Source organism: Macaca nemestrina, chromosome 7, assembly GCF_043159975.1.
Source record: "Macaca nemestrina isolate mMacNem1 chromosome 7, mMacNem.hap1, whole genome shotgun sequence".
Lineage (NCBI taxonomy): Eukaryota > Metazoa > Chordata > Mammalia > Primates > Cercopithecidae > Macaca > Macaca nemestrina.
In genome coordinates this window covers 136149201-136170998 of record NC_092131.1, presented here as the reverse complement: position 1 = coordinate 136170998, position 21798 = coordinate 136149201, and the positions used below count along the sequence as shown (strand labels likewise).

Sequence of the window (21798 nt, the reverse complement as noted above, 5' to 3'; positions counted from 1 at the left end):
TTCCCTCTCTCCCCAACCCCTGGCAACCACTAATCTACTCTCTGTCTCTTTGGATTTGCCTATTCTGGACATTCTATATAACTGGAATCATATGACATGTGGCCTTTGTGTCTGTCTCCTTTCATTTAGCATGCTTTCAGTATTCATCTGTGTTGTAGCATGCACCAGCACTTCATTCCTTTTCATTACCATTGTATCCCATTGTTTATCCACTGATCAGTTGATGGACATTTGGGTTGTTTTCACTTTCTGGCCATTACAAGTAATACCGGTATGAAAAATTTGTAATTCTGACTTAAAAAATTGGGGTCTACAAGTCTTCAGATATGGTCTTGGGCTCTGTGACTTCTCAAATTTGAGAAATACTGAATCAGGCTCCATCGCTTAATAAAGCAAAAAATTGATCAGGTCCCACTCACAGTTAATCTATGACTAGATTTGTAGCACAAGCTGCTGTATAAGTACCGCGCGCTAACCGATCGCGCCACTGGAGCATGCTTAAGCTGCTGTCTTTCTTATCTATAAGAGGTGGACATCTTGTTTTAGGGCCTTCCTAAATCAGCTGTTGGATTCTTTCCAGGAGAGGACTGCGATTAGCAGTGTGGTTAACATTTAACTAATAATACTGATGTATGTTGGTTTAGCCCAGATGCTGGCAGCTTTTAATTCTCCAAACTCCTGGCCTGAATACTGATCATGTTTCCTCAGGCTAAAAGCCAGCAAAAAGAATCACCTGGCCAAACATCCCCATTCAGTCTGCTTTCCTTAGAATGGCCTCCCAGGGGAGCTCTCTGGGCAAACAAAGCTGTTGACCTAGTTTGAAGGCCTGGAAAATTATCATGTGAGTCACTGGGACAACAGAGCAAAGTGCCAGGCCCCTGAGAAACTGTAAGCACAGGTTTCCGATGTCATCTATGTCCTCATAGGCTGAGAGAGGAGTCCCAGAGCGGCCTGCCACTTCTCACCCAGCTGCTCCTCCAAGTGGTTTCCAAGCTCCTTGGCCCTGTGCATGGTGCCGCAGGGGCCCATTCCTGTCTTCCTCCCAGCGGGCTCTGCAAACAGCAACTCAGAGAGTGACAGCTCAGTTGTAGGAAACCAAAACAAAACCGGATACTTAGCGGAAGTCGTGTGGTGTTGTTTGGAGCAAGGCCACAAGCTCTCTCTGGGAAGGAAGTGCTGAAGCAGCTACAAAAATTTCAAACTGAAGACCCGGAATCCAGAGGCAGTATTTTAAAATAATACTCACATGAGCGAGGCAGGGCCTTGCAAAAGAGCACCTACACATTACTTAAGGAGTGTTTTATAATGTTCTAAAGATGCTACTTCCTAAATTACACAAAGAGCTAGAGAAACTTAGCCAGAAAAGCAATGTGGGTAAAACTGTTGTTACATTTAGATGGGTTGGACAGTTTGTAGCCCAGATGTCAGAAACAGTGCTAAAACCTCCATGGGTCCTCATGTAACTTCCCTGGGCATAAAGGACTCCTTACGAAGGGTGAGTATCAAAGCAGGGGCTTCTAAATATTCAGGATAGCATGAAGACAGAAGGAGTACATGTTGACAGGACTAGGTGAGGAGACAGTTCATTCATGGCTTTTTTTTTTTTTTGGTAACACTTGATTTTTTTCAACACTTTTTTTTTTTTTGAGACGGAGTCTCGCTCTGTCGCCCAGGCTGGAGTGCAGTGGCCGGATCTCAGCTCACTGCAAGCTCCGCCTCCCGGGTTCGGGCCATTCTCCTGTCTCAGCCTCCTGAGTAGCTGGGACTACAGGCGCCCGCCACCTCGCCCGGCTAGTTTTTTGTATTTTTTAGTAGAGACGGGGTTTCACCGTGTTAGCCAGGATGGTCTCGATCTCCTGACCTAGTGATCCGCCCGTCTCGGCCTCCCAAAGTGCTGGGATTATAGGCTTGAGCCACCGCGCCCGGCCTTTTTCAACACTTATACTAGGGTCTTCATCATCAGGAGGATATGGATGTTTAACATATATCATTAGGCCCAGGATCATTTAAATCCATGTTTGCTGAGTGCTTTAAGAGACTGAGTGATTATGAAATTCCTCCCATTGTAGGAATGGCAAATGAAAGCTCCTTAATGGTTTTAGAGGATAAGCTTTTTTGCCTGGAAGAGCTAGAAGACAATTCAATCACCAAATTTTGATGTCTTTAGCCCCACTCCTCTCGTTCTCCTCACTTCACTTCTTTCCTTTTTCCTTTCTGCCTTCTGTCTACTTCTGACAGAGTGGGTGAACAAACAGCAGATGTGCAGAAAGAGGGTGTTCACTTCCCACCCTGGTGCTGTTGCTGCAGACTGCTTTAGAGCTGCTGTCTCCTGGGCTCAGGCAAAGTGCCAGCATCAATCTTTGTCATTAAAATCTCAGTGTCTGCTCTGTGTGCCGGGTGCCCTGCAGACCCAGCGGGCCAGCTCCAGGCATGCATTTAGGTAGAAGACTGAACGGGGGACTAGAGAGAACATTCAGAATTAGACAATAAAGATAAAAGAGGGGCAGAATCAGGTAAAAGTAAATATTTCATCGGTCTGACTATGTCTTACTGATGCATACAGTAGTGTGCCAGTAACGCTGTTCATTTCAACTTTTTGCAATGATGGAAATGTTCTATATCCATGCTATCTGATAGAGTAGCCACACATGGGTACTGAACACTTAAAATGTGGAAAGCGAGGATGTTTTTATTCAGTTTAATTTTTATTTGTTTGTTTGAGATGGAGTCTCGATCTGTTGCACAGGCTAGAGTACAGTGGCGTGACCTTGACTCACTGCAACCTCTGCTTCCCAGGTTCAAGCAGTTCTCGTGCCTCAGCCTCCCTAATCAGCTGAAATGACAGGTGCATGCCACCATACCTGGCTTTTTTGTATTTTTAGTAGAGATGGGGTTTCACCATATTGGCCAGGCTGGTCTTGAACTCCTGACCTCAAGTGATCTGCCCACTTCGGCCTCCCAAAATGCTAGGATTTTAGGCATGAGCCGCCACACTGGCCCAGTTTAATTTTAATTAATTTAAATGCAAATAGTCATTTGTGGCTGGAGACTACTGTATTAGAGACACTAATATTTTGTTGTTTGTTTTTTTTGAAATAAGGTCTCTCTGTGTTTCCCAGGATAGAGTACAGTGGTGCAATCATGGCTCACTGCAACCTCCGTCGTCTCCTGGGTTCAAGCTATCCTCCCACCTCAACCTGCTGAGTAGCTAAGACTACAGGTGAGTACTACCATATCTGGGTAATTTTTGTATTTTTAGTACATATGGGGTTTTGCCATGTTGCTCAAGCTGGTCTTGAACTCCTGGGCTCAAGCGATCTGCCCACCTCGGCCTCCCAAAGTGCTGGGATTATAGGTGCTCACACCCTCACCCGGCCAAGACACTGGTGTTTCAAAAGATAACAGAGAAACATAGGAGACCAGACATTAGTGTTGGATTTCTGGGGTCAGATCCCAGCTCTGCTTGTAAAGAAGACACTTAACCTCTCTGTACCACTTTTTACACAACTGTAAGAGGGGGCTAATAATGTTTACTTTATGGTATTGTTATGATAGGTATGGTGGAAGGAGGCTTGGATGGGAGGAAGGAGTCACTGACAAGTGTACTCTATCAACAGAACTGGCCATAAGTATCAGGAAGAGGCAGAGGCCCAGGGGATGTGTACCTTTTCACAAACCAGGCAACCCTGGATTACCAATTGTGTTGCCAAATTGTTGCAGTTGCATTAAGATGTCACATTCATAGCTCTTTTTACTTTTTCAATGTTTTCATTGGAATCTTTCACTTTGATTCTGAGAAACAGATGTTAAAAGAAAAACTGTAGCCAAATTAAATTTAAAAGAGTTTTATTGAGCAAAGAACAATTTGTGAATCGGCAGCCTCCAGAGCCAGAGTAGGCTCAGAGACTCCAGCGCAGCCACATGGTGGAAGACTTATGGGCAGAAAAAGGAAAATGACACACAGAAAAAAGAAGTGAGGAACAGAAACAGCTGGATTGGTTACAGTTCGGTGTTTGCCTTATTTGAACACGGTTTGAACAGTTGGCCACCCTTGACTGGCCAAAACTCGGTGATTGACACAAAAGTAGACTACAGCCTGTATACAGCTCTGTTTAGATTATAGTTCAGGATGTACAGAGAAACCTTTAGGCTGAACTTAAGATATGTAAGGAGGCAGCTTTACGCTAAACTTGATTTAACACTTGTAAGGCAAAGGCTATCAGTTGGATTTTCCAGATGAGAACACAGGCTAGGCACAGTGGCTCACGTCTGTAATCCCAGCACTTTGGGAAGCCAAGGTGGGAGAATCACTTCAGGCCAAACAGCCTGGGGGACATGGTAAAACGCCATCTCTACTAAAAATACAAAAATTAGCCAGGCATGGTGGCCCACACCTGTAATCTCAGCTACTCAGGAGGCTGAGGCAGGAGAATAGCTTGAACCCGGGAGGTGGACGTTGCAGTGAGTCAAGGTCATGCCACTGCACTCCAGCCTGGGTGACAGAGTGAGACTCCATCTCAAAAAAAAAAAAAGTGCGTGACAAAACCCTGCTCTCTGGAAGACAGCAACTGCAGTCTTTACCACCAGAGAGTCTCATGTATGGTTTCCACATGACTGTGAAGAAATGATTTTGTCCTGCAATCTCCTCCTTTGTCTGACTGAGTTTATAAAGCACTTGCTACTCAGGCATCAAGAGTATTTCAGCAGACCTCTGCACATCCATTTCCTTTTATTGTCATGCCTATAATTATTTAATTGCCTTCTTTTAGTGCCTATAAATAAGAGCTCTGTCATCTGAGAAAAGCCCAGGAAAAACAGGACCATATAATTTATTTTATTTTATTTTATTTTAGTTAGTTAGTTTTTTGAGACTGAGTTTTGCTCTTGTCGCCCAGGCTGGAGTGCAATAACACGATCTCAATTCACTGAAATCTGCCACCTGGGTTCAAGCGATTCTCCTGCCTCAGCCTCCAGAGTAGTTGGGACTACAGGCATGCACCACTACACCTGGCTAATTTTGTATTTTGAGTTAACCTCAGGTGATCCGACTGCCTCAGCCTCCCAAAGTGCTGGAATTACAGGTATGAACCACCGCGCCTGGCCAGAAGGACTGTAGAATTGAAATTCAGGTAGGAAAACCACTTTCCCATGTTGGCATGCACAACAATGCCCCCTGTTGACTGAGGCATGCCAGCTTAAAAAAAAAAAAAGTAAGAAAAAAAACCAACAAAACAAAACAATCCTCCCTACAATAACAGCCAGCTTTATTGAGGTATAATTGTTGTACAATAAATTGTCTTACTTAAAGGGTACAGTCTGATGAGTTTTCACAAGCACTTATGCTGGTGAAACCACCACAGTCAAGATAATAAATGTTTCTATCCCAGACAGCTTTTCCATTTCAGGGCAAACAGGGTGAGCGCACCTAGTTCAATACTATGTGGTAAAAGCTATACCCTCCTTTTAAAAATAATAGTGGCCGGGCGCGGTGGCTCAAGCCTGTAATCCCAGCACTTTGGGGGGCCGAGATGGGCGGATCACGAGGTCAGGAGATCGAGACCATGCTGGCTAACACGGTGAAACCCCGTCTCTACTAAAAAATACAAAAAATTAGCCGGGCGAGGTGGCGGGCGCCTGTGGTCCCAGCTACTCGGGAGGCTGTGGCGGGAGAATGGCGTGAACCCAGGAGGCGGAGCTTGCAGTGAGCTGAGATCCGGCCACTGCACTCCAGCCTGGGCGACAGAGCGAGACTCCGTCTCAAAAAAAAAAAAAATAAAAAATAATAGCACCAGCCCCTGCAGGGCCTTATTTATTTATTTATTTATTTTGTAGAGAGACTGTCTCCCTATGTTGCTCAGACTGGTCTCAAAACTCCTAGGCTCAAGTGATCCTCCTGCCTTAGCCTCCCAAAGTGCTGGGATTACTGGTGTGAGCCACCACACCCGGCTAAGGGCCCTCTTTATTTCAATGTCTATTCTCATTGGAAAGAGAGCCCTCCATTTGATCTGTATGTGGCCTTTCCTCCTTCCTTCCAGTTACAAGGCTTGTCATTCTGTTGAAGGCTAACTTCTGCGGTGCTCTGGTTCTTACCATCTTCCACCTTTCTAGAGATTCCTTGTTAGGGAGTCATCTCTCTCTCTGCTGAATCATCCACTTATCTACTAGTTCCTTTTCAATAGTAAAAACAAACACAAACGAAACAAACAAACAAAAAATTAGTACCTCTTTCTGCCTCCCCCTTCCTCCCTTTAGGCACCCCTTGCTGTATCTCATGCCTTCTTTTCTCGGCCAGACTTCCAGAAATAATTGTCCAAACTCACTCTCTCTCTCCACTTCCTCACTTCCCTCACTCTCTTAAAGCCACCCCCGCCACCACCACCACACAGATACTATTCTTGACTAGGTCACTCACTACTTCCCTGTTGCTCAGTCCACTGGACCCGACTCAGTCCTTATCACACTCAGACACTGCTGACCACTCTGTCCTTTAAAAAAATAGCTTTGTTTTTACAAAAGCAATTGATACTTTACAAAAAAAAAAAAAGGGCAAACAATAAGTGAAAGCATTAGGAGGCTCCTCCATGGTTCACTCTGTCTCACTGCTGCAGACAGGGCCAGTACTGCAAGAACTCTCAGCAGCCAGACAGCCACCCAGTGCAGCTGCCCAATTCAGAGAGCAGCCCCAGGAAGTCCCAGAAATTAGTCACTGTAGCTTTCTAATTTGGGGAAATTTTCATTTTTTCCCTTTTTTTTTTTTTTTTTTTTAGACGAAGTCTCACTCTGTTGCCCAAGCTGGAGTGCAGTGGTATGATCTTGGCTCACTGCAACCTCCACCTCCCGGGTTTAAGTGATTTTCCTATCTCAGCCTCCAGTAACTGGGACCACAGGCACACGTCACCATGCCCAGCTAATTTTTTTGTATTTTCAGTAGAGATGGGGTTTCACTATGTTGGTCAGGCTGGTCTTGAACTTCTGACCTCGTGATCAGCCTGCCTCAGCCTCCCAAAGTGCTGGGATTACAGGTGTGAGCCACCGCACACAGCTAAGAAATTTTCATACTTGCTCTATCATAGACATTATGGAAGCTATGGAAATTTTTTTTTTTTTTTTTTTTTTTTTTTTGAGACAGAGTCTTGCTCTGTGGCCCAAGCTGGAGTGCAGTGGCATGATCTCGGCTCAGTGCAACCTCTGCCTCCTGGGTTCAAGCGATTCTCCTGCCTCGCCTCCCGAGTAGCTGGGATTACAGGTGTGTGCCACCAAGCCTGGGTAATTTTTTTTTGTTGATTTTTGTTTTTTGTTTTTGAGATGGAGTTTCGCTCTTGTTGCCCAGGCTGGAGCTCAATGGTGCGATTTTGGCTCACTGCAACCTCTGCCTCCTGGGTTCAAGTGATTCTCCTGCCTTAGCCTCCCAAGTAGCTGGGATTACAGGCATGCACCACCACGCCTAGCTAATTTTGTATTTTTAGTAGAGACGGGGTTACTCCATGTTTGGTCAGCGTGGTCTCGAACTCCCAACCTCAGGTGATCTGCCCGCCTCAGCCTCCCAAAGTGCTGGGATTACAGGTGTGAGCCACCACGCCCGGCTTTGTATTTTTAGTAGAGATGGGGTTTCACCTTGTTGGTCAGACTGGTCTCGAACTCCTGACCTCATGATCTGCCTACCTCAGCCTCCTTAAGTGCTGGGATTACAGGCGTGAGCCACCATGCCCAGCTGGAAAAATTCTACATAAATAAGTACATACATACCATGGTCAGATGCTGTGGCTCGCACCTATAATCCCAGCACTTTGGGAGGCCAAGGCAGGTGGATCACCTAAGGTCAGGAGTTCGAAACTAGTCTGACCAATGTGGTGAAACCCCATCTCCACTAAAAATAGAAACATTAGCCAGACGTGGTGGCACGTGCCTGTAATCCCAGCTACTCGGGAGGCTGAGACAGAACTGCTTGAACCCAAGAGGCGGAGGTTGCAGTCAGCCGAGATTGCACCACTGCACTCCAGCCTGGGCCACAGAGCGAGATTCCATCTCAAAAAAAAAAAAAAAAAAAAAAAAGGAATGAATGCCATCATCCCAAACCAGGTGCTCTGGGAATGGGGTTGGCAGATTAAACAAACAAGCAAACAAACAAACAAATGTACATAACTATATAAGCAGAGAAGGGCCTATATTCAGTGACTCTTCCATTCTAGTCCTAAGAGTGGCTTTCAATCCTGCCCTAGAGATGACATGGTCCTGGATCTACGTAACTAGCCCATGTTGGTCATTTCGAGCAGGAAGCCAGTCAGGGCATGGCTCTCCTGATAGCTGCCAGTTGTGTTCCCCTCTTTAAAGCTTATCTTTAAGAGAATGACGAACGAAGCACACAGACATATGGGATCTTCGGAGGCTGATCAAGTCATTTTAAAGGCTTATGCATTTTTAGACACATACAGAAAAATGGGTTTCCCATGACCAGTGTTTTTTACCCAACATAAGAAGGAAATAAAAGTCACCACCAAAATCCCACTGCCCATAGCATCCATACCAATTTTGGTGAATATCCTTTAGACATCTTTATGCAGTACATATACCTACAGGTATATGAATATAGTTTCACATACATGAGATGATAATTTATATGTTATTCTGTAATTGCTACTTTTACTGAAAATATGCAATGGGTAGATTTCCAAGTCAATAACCGTAGACTAACACCATGATTGTTAATGATCAACAGCTATTTGTAATATTTACAAACCATGATTTATGCAACCCTTCTTCTATTGTTGGCCATTTCAGTTGTTTGCATTGTTTGATACTGTAAACTACATGTGAAAAACATCCTGTGTTCTGCTTTTGTGCAATTTTCTCCTCACGGTAATTTCTAGAAGTGGACTAGTTCAATACAATGGTGTGTCCATTTTATAGTACAGTTACCTAACTGTCTTCTGGAAATTTTACTCCAACCAACACTGGATTTAAGGACTTGTTTGCCCCACTGTCAACCACATTGAGTTTTATTGATTTCTGATTTTAGATATGGGTCTTATAGTCTGATTCTGTTTTTGGACCAACTTAAATATTTTTCTTTCAATAACTTAGTTTATTTCATTCACATAATTGTGATTGTTAGATGTGACTTTAATTCTGTCTGTTTTGTTTTCTATTATTACGTTTGCTTGGCATATATTGTTTTCTGTCTTTCAGTAAAGTATGTGTTCTTCAGATTTTTTTTTCTTCTGGTAATTTTGAGAGGATTTTACCTGCTTTAAAAAAGTTCTAGGCCGGGTGCGGTGGCTCACGCCTGTAACCCCAGCACTTTGGGAGGCCAAGCTGGGTAGATCACTTTGAGGTCAGGAGTTCGAGACCAGCCTGGCCAACATGGTGAAACCCCGTCTCTACTAAAAATACAAAAAATTAGCCGGGCATGGTGGCGTGTGCCTGTAATCCCAGGTACTAGGGAGGCTGAGGCATAAAAATTGCTTGAACCCTGGGAGGTGGAGGTTGCAGTGAGCCAAGATCACGCTACTGCACTCCAGCCTGGGTGACAGAGTGAGACTCTGTCTCAAAAGATAAAAAAAGATTTTTTAAAGTTCTGTAAGTGGACATTTGTGCCTTTCATATATACTTAGTTTTGTTTTTCTCAAACAATGCAATATTTACTCCATTCTAATAATAATAATAATAATAGCTAACATTATGTTTACTGTGTCCTCGTAATAACCCTATGAGGTGGATAAAAATATGTTTTCCTTCCTTCCTCCAACTTACTCATATCTCTAGGCTTGGGTCATTTAATCTGAGTGCTTTGTGTACTTCTCAAATTCCTCTGGCTGAGTGCAAGAAGATGAGGTGGGAGGATCCTTGAGCCCAGGAGTTTGAGTCCAGCCTGGGCAACAGAGTGAGACCTTGTCTCTAAAAAAAAAAAAAGCAAAATTCCTTTCTGCAGGGAATGATGGCTCATGCCTGTAATCCCAGCAGTCTGGGAGGCAGCACTTTGGGAGGCAGCACTCAGGAGGCAGCCATGAGAATCGCTTGAACCTGGGAAGCAGAGGTTGCAGTGAGCCGAGACTGTGCCACTGCACTCCAGCCTGGGCAACAGAGCGAGACTCCATCTCAAAAAAAAAAAAAAAAAAAAATCAGCTGGCATATTGGTGTGTGCCTGTGGTTCCAGCTACTTGAGAAGCTGGGGTGGGAGGATCACTGGAGCCCAGGAAGTTGAGGCTACATTGAGCTGAGATCGTGCCAATGCACTACAGCCTGGGTGACAAAGTAAGACCCTGCTTCAAAAAAAGAAAAAAAGAAAAAGAAAGGAAAATTCCTTTGGAAAGAAAAATCATACCCTGGTGGGGTCTGAGCTGAAGTAGCTCTCCCTTGCACTACTGAGCAGCCATGATTATTTCTGTTCAGAATTATTGAATGTCCCTCCCTCACTTCCACCCCCATAATCATTGACATCCCAAAGACACTGTTTTTTTAATCAATTCAGGCTACTGTGCTATAGACTGCACTTTCACATGGATAATCCCATTCAGTCCTCATGGCAATCCTGTTAAAATGTCTCTAATCCCCCACATTAGTGACAAGAAAACTGAGTAAAATAGCTTGTGTGATTTGTCTTTGTGCTCAATACTTGGTGGGTGTTCTTAGCTACTGTCCTTTGACTGCCACATTTTATTTGTTTTTTTTTTGTTTGTTTTTGAGATGGAGTCTTGCTCTGTCACCCAGGCTGGAGTGCAATGGCACAATCTTGGCTGACTGCAACCTCTGCCTCCTGGGTTCAAGCGATTCTCCTGCCTCAGCCTCCCAAGTAGCTGGGACTACAGGCATGTGCCACCATGCCTGGCTAATTTTTGTATTTTTTAGTAGAGGTGGGGTTTTACCATGTTGGCCAGGCTGGTCTCAAACTCTTGACCTCAGATGATCCACCTGCCTTGGCCTCCCAAAGTGCTAGGATTACAGGTGTGAGCCACTGCACTCAGCCTACTTGTTTATTTAGTTATTTATTTGAGACAGGGTCTCACTCTGTTGCCCAGGCTGGAGTGCAGTGGTGTAGGCACAGTTCATTGCAGCCTCAACCTCCTGGGCACAAGTGATCCTCCCACATCAGCCTCTTAAATAGCTGGGACTACAGGGGTACACTACCATACCTGGTTAATTTTTAAATTTTCTGTGGAGCTCAGGTCTCCCTGTGTTTCCCAAGCTGGTCTCAAACTCCTGGCCTCAAGGGATCCTCCTGCCTCATCCTCCCAAAGTGCTGTGATTACAGGCATGACCCACTGCATCTAGCCCACATTAAAAAAAAAAAAAGGATAAAGCAATAAAAACCAGACAATCTAAAACATCAAATAACATCATTCTTCAAGCTTTTGCCAAATAATATACTTTTGTGTTTTTTTTTGAGACGGAGTCTTACTCTGTTTGCCAAACTGGAGTGCAGTGACACGATCTTGGCTCACTGCAACCTCTGCCGCCCTGGTTCAAGTGATTCTTCTGCTTCAGCCTCCAGAGCAGCTGGGATTACAGGTTCGTATCACCACGCCTGGCTAATTTTTGTATTTTTAGTAGAGACAGGGTTTCACCATGTTGGCCGGGCTGGTCTCGAACTCCTGACCTCAGGTGATCTGCCCGCCTCAGCCTCCCAAACTGCTGGGATTACAGGTGTGAGCCACCATGCCTGGCCCAGAATACACTTTTAATTGGATGCTATTTATTACTTGTCTCCTTGTTGAAAGAATATATATTTATGAAATACTGTTTAAAGTAACTTTTTGCATCGTAGGATGATTTTACAACTGTGTGCATCTGTCTGGATATTTTCTTCTCTTTTGGTTTTTTATTTTAATTCCTAAGATATTATCAGCTAGTGATATTTTCTTTAAGCTATTAGCAGATTTACCAATATGTTTACTAGTTCCTTTGCTCACAATTGCACTTGGCTTCCACTTTTTTCTTTGGAGTTCAATTTCTTTCTTTCTGAACATATCATTGAACAGCTCTTTCAGCAAGAATCTGTAAAAAGCAAACTGTAAAAAGCTAACTTTGGCAGCACATATACTAAAATTAGAACAATACAAAGATTAGTGTGGTCCCTGTGAAAGAATGACACACAAATTTGTGATGCAAAAAAAAATCCTTTTTAAAAAATAAACTCAATTTTTTTTTTTTTTCCAGCTAGGGTCTCATTTTGTCATACAGGGCACAGACTGGAGTGCAGTGGTGCGAGCACGGCTCACTGCAGCCTCTACCTTTTGGGCTTAAGCCATCCTCCTGCCTCAGCCCCCAAGTAGGTGAGATTACAAAAGCATGCTACCATGCCTGGCTGATTTTTCGTATTTTTTTGTAGAGACAGGGTTTTGCCACATTGCCCAGGCTGGTCTGAAACTCCAGAGCTCAAGTGACCCACCCACCTTGGCCTCCCAAAGTACTTAATCTTTGTTACGTCTGGAAATGTCTTGAGGGAGAGTGTAAAAGTGTTTGATTCTGTTACTGTTCCTCAGCATTTGGGAGGTGAGAGTCCATAGTCTGGCATCTACTGTTGCTCATTAGAAGTCTGCTAAGTCTAATAATAGCCATGCCTTTGTAAGATAAGCTTTATCATCTCTGGTAACTTTAAGATTTTTCTCTTTAACTTTGATGTATAATTCTACTTCAATGTGTTTAGGTGAGATGTGTTGTATTTTCGTTTGGCTAGGAGACTTCAATTTGAAAAATCAAATGTTTAACATTTCACTCATTATTTCTCCAAGTATTTCCTCTCCTTTATTTTCTTTATTTGTAACTTCTATTGGATATATGCGGGGTCTTCTCATTTTATTCTCCACATCTCTGGCTTTTTAAGTTTCCTTATCTTGTTATCTATTTTGCTGCATTTTGGATGCTTTTTAAAATCCAGTTTTCAATTCATTAATTTTGCTTTAGCAGTGTCTAATATACTATGTAATTTGTCTGTTAAGTGCTTTTCACAATGATGGTGGTGATGATGATGATGATGATGATGATGATGATGATTTTTGAGACGGAATCTCGCTCTGTTGCCCAGGCTGGAGTGCCGTGGTGCAATCTCGGCTCACTGCAAACTCTGCCTCCCAGTTTCAGTGATTTTCATGCCTCAACCTCCCAAGTAGCTAGGATTACAGGCGCCTGCCGCCATGCCTGGCTAATTTTTGTATTTTCAGTAGAGACAGAGTTTCGCCATGTTGGTCAGGCTGGTCTCAAACTCCTGACCTCAAGTGATCTGCCCGCCTTGGCCTCCCAAAGTGCTGGCATTACAGGCGTGAGCCACTGCGCCTGGCGCACAGTGATTATATTTTTTTACTTCTGAAATTTCTAATTGGTCCTTTTACCACATTGGTACTTTTAAATATAGTGCCCTGTTTATGCCCTAAGGTATCCATTCCTTAAACATTTTAGAGAAACTTCTTTAAACATCTCTGTAGATTGTTCTACTATTTTGAGTTTTCAGGGTATATTCTTGTTTGTTATTTCTGCCTCTCCCTCTTTAGTGGCTCTCGGTGACATCTCCTTATGTGATTTGTAATTTTTCACTTTGAGCATCTATGCAGCAGAATTGTTTCCATAGGAGTTCTGTGTGCCATTTGAAGATGTTTCTAATAGGTCAGTTTCACAATTTGCTATTTCCAAGGCCCTGCAAATCTCACTAACTATGGAAGAGTTTTGTTTTGTTTTGTTGTTTTTGAGATAGAGTCTCACTCTGTCATGCAGTGGCACGATCTCAGCTCACTGCAACCTCCTTCTCTCAGGTTCAAGTGATTCTCCTGCCTCAGCCCCCTAACCCCTGTGGCTGGGATTACAGGTGTGTGCCACCACATCCGGCTATATGGAAGAGTTTTTTTGTTTGTTTGTTTTTTCAGATGGAGTTCCACTCTTGTTGCCCAAGCTAGAGTGCAATGGTGCAATCTCGGCTTACCGCAACCTCTGCCTCCCAGGTTCAAGCAATTCTCCTGCCTCAGCATCCTGAGTAGCTGGGATTACAGGCATGCACCACCACGCCCGGCTAATTTTGTATTTTTAGAAAAAATGGGGTTTCTCCATGTTGATCAGCCTGATCTCGAACTCCTGACCTCAGGTGATCCGCCTGCCTTGGCTTCCCAAAGTGCTGGGATTACAGGCATGAACCACCACGCCCAGCTGGAAGAATTTTTATGTGAAATTTTGAGCTCAAGATTTCTGCACCAGATGCAGAAAATTTTCGGGTGTGTGTGCGCATGTGTGTGCATGTGTGAGTGTGCAGTGCCTGCCTAAGGACATGAATAAATCAGTTATTTCCTTTGGCATTATGTAGGCACAGAATTAGTAGAATGGAGATCACGATTTTAAAATCTGTCTTGTTTTTCTCAAAGCTCTTTCAGCTCAATTTTTCAATTTTGTTTCAAAGTAGTAAAAACTGAGCGCCTCCTTTCATTCCTTTAGGTCGTAAAAAGCAGAATTTGTTGTTTTAAATGAAATCAACAGTTCAATACTTGAGTACTTTTTCATGCTTTCTCTGTTAGCTGTTTCTGTTTTCTCCTCTGGGATGGAAGGCAGTGAGGCTTGAAGAATAGACTTGTTGTCTATAATTTAAAGACTTGATTGGAATGCACTGTGAATTACCCTTATGAAAACATAATGATTCACTGCTTGTTGGGGAATTGGAAACTATTGATTTATGTTCTGCCTCAGGAGATATTGCTTCTCTTTGCGAAGGGTGCATTATAGGGTTTAGTCTGGGTTTGCACTCTCTGTCAACAGGCAGACTATTGCCTACTTTTAAATCTAGGATGCAAGGAAGTCTTCGTTAGCTCTGGCAGGTGAAGTTTTGACATAGAACTGCATATATTCCCACATATTTCCCTCAAATGTTAGCCCATTAGAACAAACTTTCCAGAAAATGACAGATTTCTTTGTTCAAGACATGCACTATCCAATAAGGACGTCACTAACCACATTTCACCTTGTGCACATGTCACCCTTGTGGTCAGTTGGAATTGAGATGCATTGTAAGTGCAAAATACACGCTGAATACAAAAAAGATGTAAAATATGTCATTAATAATTGTTATACGGATTACACGTTGATTATATATATATATATATATATATATTTTTTTTTTTTTTTTCTTTGAGATGGAGTCTTGCTCTGTCACCCAGGCTGGAGTATAGTGGCACGATCTTGGCTCACTGCAACCTCCACCTCCCGGGTTCCAGCAATTCTTCTTCCTCAGCCTCCTGAGTAGCTGGGATTACAGGCATGCGCCACCATACCCAGCTAATTTTTTTGTATTTTCAGTAGAGACAGGGTTTCACCATATTGGCCTGGCTGGTCTCAAACTCCTGACCTTGTAATCCACCTGCCTCGACCTCTCAAAGTGCTAGGATTACAGGCATAAGCCCCCACGCTCGGCCTGATAGTATTTTTGATATATGGCCAGGCATGGTGGCTTTTGGGAGGCTGAGGCGGGTGGATCACCTGATGTCAGGAGTTCGAGACCAGTGTGACTAACATGGTGAAACCCCATCTCTACTAAAACTACAAAAGAATTAGCTGGGCATGGTGGCGCATGCCTGTAATTCCAGCTACTTGGGAGGCTGAGGCAGGAGAATCGTTTGAACCTGGGAGGTGGAGGTTGCAGTGAGCCGGGATCGTGCCATTGCACTTCAGCCTGGGCAACAAGAGTGAAACTCTGTCTCAAAAGAAAAAAAAAATGGGATATATATTAAGTTGAATGAATTATATTGTTCGTCTCACCTGTTTTTTTTTTTTTTTTTTCTTTTTTTGAGACAGAGTTTTGCTCTGTTGCCCAGGCTGGAACTCAGTGGCGCGATCTCAGCTCACTGCAACCTCTGCCTCCCGGTTTAAGCGATTTGCTTGCCTCAGCCACCCGAGTAGCTGGGATTACAGGCACACACTACCATGCCCAGCTAATTTTTGTATTTTTAGTAGAGATGGGGTTTCACCATGTTGGCCTCTACATGCTGGTCTTGAACTCCTTGGCCTCAAGTGATCTGCCTGCCTTAGCCTCCCAAAGTGCTGGGATTACAGGCGTCAGGCACCGTGCCTGGCCAATTTCACCTGTTTCTTTTTCCTTTAAAAAAGAATGTGGCTTTAACTGGCAGCTCTGGTGTAATTAACAAAAAAAAAAAAAACAAAAAGCAGCTATGTGGCCCACATTATGTTTCTATTGGACAGTGCTGCTATAGAGTGTCCTACAAACAAGGAAACCCATAAATTCTCTAATAAGAACTTCTTTCTGTCTGTCATTCTTTTCCTATACTCCCATTCACCATTTTTTTCCACAATGTCATGATTTTTGGTATAAGTTAATGCTCTACTACTGCAATCTAGGCAAATGTACAGGGGACAGTATCTCACCTGAGTGAAGTCCAAAGGTCAGCATATAGATGAACATTGGATATAATAAAAATTGTCCTTGTAAATATTTTAGGAAGGCCTCAAGCTGTCCCAATCTTTTATGAACTCTCACCCAGTTTTTCCTCTAGCATTAGGGCAGATCATTTTTTTTTCAGGTAGCATTAATAGTTGGAGAAGTACTTGTGTTTGGTACAGTATTACAGCAAAATACTCTTAAATTCAGAATCCCCCTCAGCCTGCAGAGATGCCCAACTATTAGAAGCAGAAGGTTCCTGTGGGTGCCTGAGGTTTACACTTCCTGTTCACTTGGGGTGCACATTCACCGAGTGCCAGAGAGGAGGGCCTTGCCTGCTCTGTTTATTTCTCTCTCTTACCTCCAATCAATTTTTCTCTATTTTCCTAATTTTGTGTTTGGTAAGTTCCAGTAGTTGTATTTACATACCTTAGGATGTAAAGATCTCTCTCTTCCCCAGACCCTGTAGATATATGATTCAAAAGGTATCATTAAAGGCCACAAATGAAATTGCAAAGCTAATGTGAATGTACTTAATGCCACTGAACTGTACACTTAAACATGGTTAAAATGGTCAAGTTATGTTATATATGGCTGGGCACGGTGGCTCATGCCTGTAATCCCAGCACTTTGGGAGGCCAACTCAGGTGGATGGCTTGAGCCTAGGAGTCTGAGACCAACTTGAGCAACATGGCAAAACCTTGTCTTTACAAAAAAAAATTATATATATATATGTATATATATGTATATGTGTGTATATATATATGTATATATATGTATATGTATATATATATAAAATTAGCTGGGTGTAGTGGTGTGCACCTGTAGTCCCAGCTACTCAGGGAGCTGAGATGGGAGGATGGCTTGAGCCCGAGAGGTCAAGGCTGCAGTGAGCCGTGATTGTGCCCCTGCACTCCAGCCCACGCAACAGAGTGAGATCCTGTCTCATAACAAACAAACAAACAACCAAACCCAAAAGTTATGTTGTATATTTTTTACCACAATTTTTAAAAGCCATAATGAAGCATAATTACATCTTGTGGGGAAAGAATGTGGGACTTTGACATCAGACAGAATTGGTGACTGGAAATGTTGCAGATTGAGTTCACTCTTTCCAGACTGCGGATGGGGTCATCCCTGCAGCCCTTCTAGCATGTCTCCTTCAGCTTCCTATTCATTCTGTGGGCTGTTCAATATCCCTCTGACTAAGGTCCCCTTTTTGGGCTGAACTTAGCCAGTTCCTTTTGTTTGCAACCAAAATAGCCCTAACTGATGCACTAGGGTTCAGATCCTGGCTCTACCACATTTAAGCATTTGCTCTTGTGTACATCTTTCTGAATCTTGGTTTTCTCATCTGCAAATTTGCCATCATATCTTCCTTACAGGGTAGAGCCAGGGTAAAAGATAGTATATGTGCCTAGAATTTTAACTCATAGTCCAATGGCATTAGAAAACTAACAAGGGCAGTCTCTTGTCCCCTAGTTTACAGTGGTGAGTTATTCTACCAGAATGTCAAATGCCATATGTGGGAAATGTGGGAATAATGAGGATTTCCTGTTTGTCAAATTTCTATTTGTTGCTGCGCTTCAACACTGTCTCCTCTATACCGATCTTCCCTCAGGGGTTGAGGGGTAACACCATTCATGACACTACAGCATGAAATAGTGGGATGAGGGAAGGAGACAAGAATCTATCTCTCTGAAAATATCTCATCAATGAATAATCAGATGGAAAATTTTAAAAATAAAATTTGTCCAAGCGGGTTTATAGTGAAGTCTTTTAAAATAGCTGACATTGGCCAGGTGTGGTGGCTCACGCCTGTCATCCCAGCACTTTGGGAGGCTGAGATGGGCAGGTCATGAAGTCAGGAGTTCAACAACAGCCTGGCCAACATGATAAAACCTTGTCTCTACTAAAATTACAAAAATTAGCTGGGCGTAGTGGCACACGCCTGTGATCCTAGCTACTCAGGAGGCTGAGGCCGAGAATTGCTTGCAGTGAGCTGAGATCACGTCACTGTAACTCCAGCCTTGGGGGAGAGAGCGAGACTCCGTTTCAGAAAAAAAAAAAAAAATTAAATAAATAAAATAAAATAGCTGACATTGGAAAGAATGACTAATAACTGCTTTAGGATTTCGTCGTTTTTTTTTTTTTTTTGAGATGGAGTTTCACTCTTGTTGCCCAGGCTGGAGTGCAAAGGCACGATCTCGGCTCACCACAATCTCCGCCTCCCGGGTTCAAGCAATCCTCCTGCCTCAGCCTCCCGAGTAGCTGGGATTACAGGCATGTGCCACCACCCCGGCTAATTTTGTATTTTCAGTAGAGACGGGGTTTCTACATGTTGGTCAGGCTGGTCTTGAACTCCCACTCTCAGGTGATCTGCCTGCCTTGGCCTCCCAAAGTGCTGTGATTACAGGCGTGAGCCACCGCGCCCGGCCTTAGGATTTAGTTCTATGAAATAATTTTTGTTTTCTTTTGAGACAGAGTCTCAGTCTGTTGCCCAGGCACAGGCTGGAGTGCAATGGCACAATCTCAGCTCACAGAACCTCTGTCTCCTGGGTTCAAGCGATTCTTTGTGCTTCAGCCTCCCAAGTAGCTGGGATTATAGGCATGTGCCACCACAACTGGCTAATTTTTGTATTTTTGGTAGAGACAGGGTTTCACCATGTTGGCCAGGCTGGTCTCGAACCCCTGACCTCAAGTGATCCGTCTGCCTCAGCCTCCCAAAGTGCTAGGATTCCAGGCGTGAGCCACTGCGCCTGGCCTTATATTTGTTTTGATGATTACTTCAGTCTATGTTACACTGTTGTGTATATGATAACACCTGGAATTTTAATGGGATTCTACTGCACTTTACCACACAAAGCAAGATGGGGATAAAAATGAAAAGACTCAGTAATAAAGCTTTCCAGATGTTGTAGCTTTTATACACTCCTCCTTTGCCCCCCAAATCAACCCTTACTGCCAATCTCGGAATACTTAAAAATGTTTTAGTTGAATTATTTATGTCTTTGTCTTCCTTAGGCTACAAGTGCAAAAAGCTGAATGAAAAATGGAAAGGTTACTGCTGAAATATTTACAGATGGAAGGATATGATGTCTAGAATTTGTTTCAAATAGTGAGTATATGGGTGGGGCAAGTAGCTGGTGATGTCGATGGAATAGGACTGGTCACAGGTTAATGTTTTAAGGTGCTAGGTACTAGTACATGGGGTTCATTATTTTATTCTTCTATTTTGCATATGTTTAAAATTTGTCACAATGCTTTTTAAAATTGGATAATTACACTACTTAAAATATGCATGTGTGAAGCAAAGACTGAAAGGGAACAAGAAAAATAAAGTTATGGTGGGTTTTGAGTAGTTGAATTATAGGTGAATTACTTTTAAAAACTTTAATATTACTCTAATTTTATCTTTCAATAAATAAATATCTGAAGGAAAAACACAAAAACTCTTTGAATGTAAGGACCAGTGGCATGCTGGAGCTGGCTTATTATCAGTTTGAGAGAACTGATGGTTAAATTTTCAGGAATTTTGCATCCTGGCTAATGTTACATGGGCAGCTTGAAATTGACCATGGTGGGAGTATTTATACCTGGAAATCAGCAAACACTACAAATCAGTACTCCCAAGAGCCAGTTGTTAAACATTTACCATTTGTGGGCTGTATTGTAAAGACTGCATTGTATACTTTTCTACCCCAAATTATCTAAAGGTCCCGAAATCAATGGGCAGGTATTTACTAATTTATTTTACACATATTTAATGAGGTTCTACCATGGGCAAGAAATCACGCTAGGCACTTTGGGGGATACAAATAATTATCTAAGAGAGGAGGATATCCTAAACTTTGTGTGAGAACATGCATGTAAAAAATTACAATACAGGCTGGGCATGGTGGCTCAAGCCTATAATCCCAGCACTTTGGGAGGCAGAAGCGGGTGGATCACCTGAGGTCAGGAGTTTGAGACCAGCCTGGCCAACATGGCAAAACCCCAACTCTACCAAAAATACAAAAATTAGCCAGGCGTGGTGGTGGGCGCCTGTAATCCCAGATACTCGGGAGGCTGACGCAGGAGACTCGCTTGAACCCGGGAGGTGGAGGTCGCAGTGAGCCGAGATCAGGCCACTACACTCTAGCCTGGGCAACAGAGCAAGACTCTTGTCTAAAAAAAAAGAAAAAAAAAATACAATACAAATATGGCAATATAGGGGTGCTGAGGCAGGAGGACTTCTTGAGGCCAGGAGTTCCAGACCAGCCTGGGCAACACAGTGAGACTCCCTGACTCTATTTTTTTTTCTTCTTTGAGACAGGGTCTTCCCGAGTCACTCAGGCTGGAGTGGAGTGGTGCAATCTTGGGTCACTGCAGCCTTGACCTCCTGGGCTCAAGCAATCCTCCCACGTCATCCTCCCAAGCAGCTGGGACTACAAGTGTGCTATCACACCTGGCTCATTTTTGTATACTTTGTAGAGATGGGGTTTCACCATGTCGCCCAGGCTAGTCTCGAACTCTTAGATTCGAGCCATCTGCCCACCTCAGCCTCCCAAAATGTTGGGATTACAGGTGTGAGCTACCTCACCCAGCCTGCCCTGACTCTATTAAGAAAAAAGAAAACTTGCCATTCAGCTATAAGGAATGTAGCTGGTTGACAGCCTCCAGCTGCTAGTGACTTTAGGATCCATCTCAACTTTCTAAAATACACTGAATTGTCATGCCAGGTATGTTGGCATATGCCTGCAATCCCAGCTACGCAGGAGGCTGAGGTGGGAGGATGTTTTTGGTAAATGAATTGTATCTCAATAAAACTGTTACTAACAAAAGGAGGGAGGTTGTGCATGGTGGCTCACGCCTGTAATTCCAGCACTTTGGAAGGCTGAGGCGGGCAGATCAGTTGAGGTCAGGAGTTCAAGACCAGCTTGGGCAACATAGGGAGACCCCATCTCTACAAAAAATGTAAAAATTAGCCAGGTGTGGTGGTACACACCTGTAGTCCCAGTTGCTTGGGAGGCTGAGGCAGGAGGATCGTTGAGCCCAGGATGTGGAGGTTGCAGTGAGCGAAAATCGTGCCACTGCACTCCAGCCTGGGTGACAGAGGGAGACACTGTCTCAAAAAAAAAAAAAAAAAAAGGAAGGAAACAAGACAAAGATGTCAAGATGTCAGCCACTAGTTCTATTTTTAAATTTTAAAAAATGTTTTTCTGGAAGGATAGGACAATAAAAATACTTTTGAAAGAGAGTTAAAAACATCATTATTTGGAGGCTATTTGATCTACTGAGAAAATGTCAAGAAAGAAAATAATATTAGTTCAGTAGAGTGGTTAAGTGGATATATACTATATATATACGTGTGTGTATGTCTTTGTCTCTTTGTGCTGCTGTAACAAAATATTGCAAACTTGGTAGTTTATAAACAATAGAAATTTCTGTCTCAC

The 21798-nt window shown here is 43.3% G+C and overlaps 1 long non-coding RNA gene and 1 other non-coding gene across 2 annotated transcripts in view; both read left to right on the top strand.

The window, feature by feature from the left end:
- LOC105488343 (uncharacterized) overlaps positions 1-21511 on the top strand; it is a 73311-nt gene extending 51800 nt beyond the window's left edge. Inside the window, exons 3-4 of the long non-coding RNA XR_011626424.1 lie at positions 3101-3220; positions 19388-21511. This is a non-coding gene — a long non-coding RNA (uncharacterized lncRNA). The remainder of the gene's footprint in view (positions 1-3100; positions 3221-19387) is intronic.
- On the top strand, positions 12013-12116 carry LOC112428763 (U6 spliceosomal RNA). The gene has a single exon (XR_003020813.1). It is a non-coding gene; the product is annotated as a U6 spliceosomal RNA (small nuclear RNA).
- Positions 21512-21798: the final 287 nt, after the last annotated feature.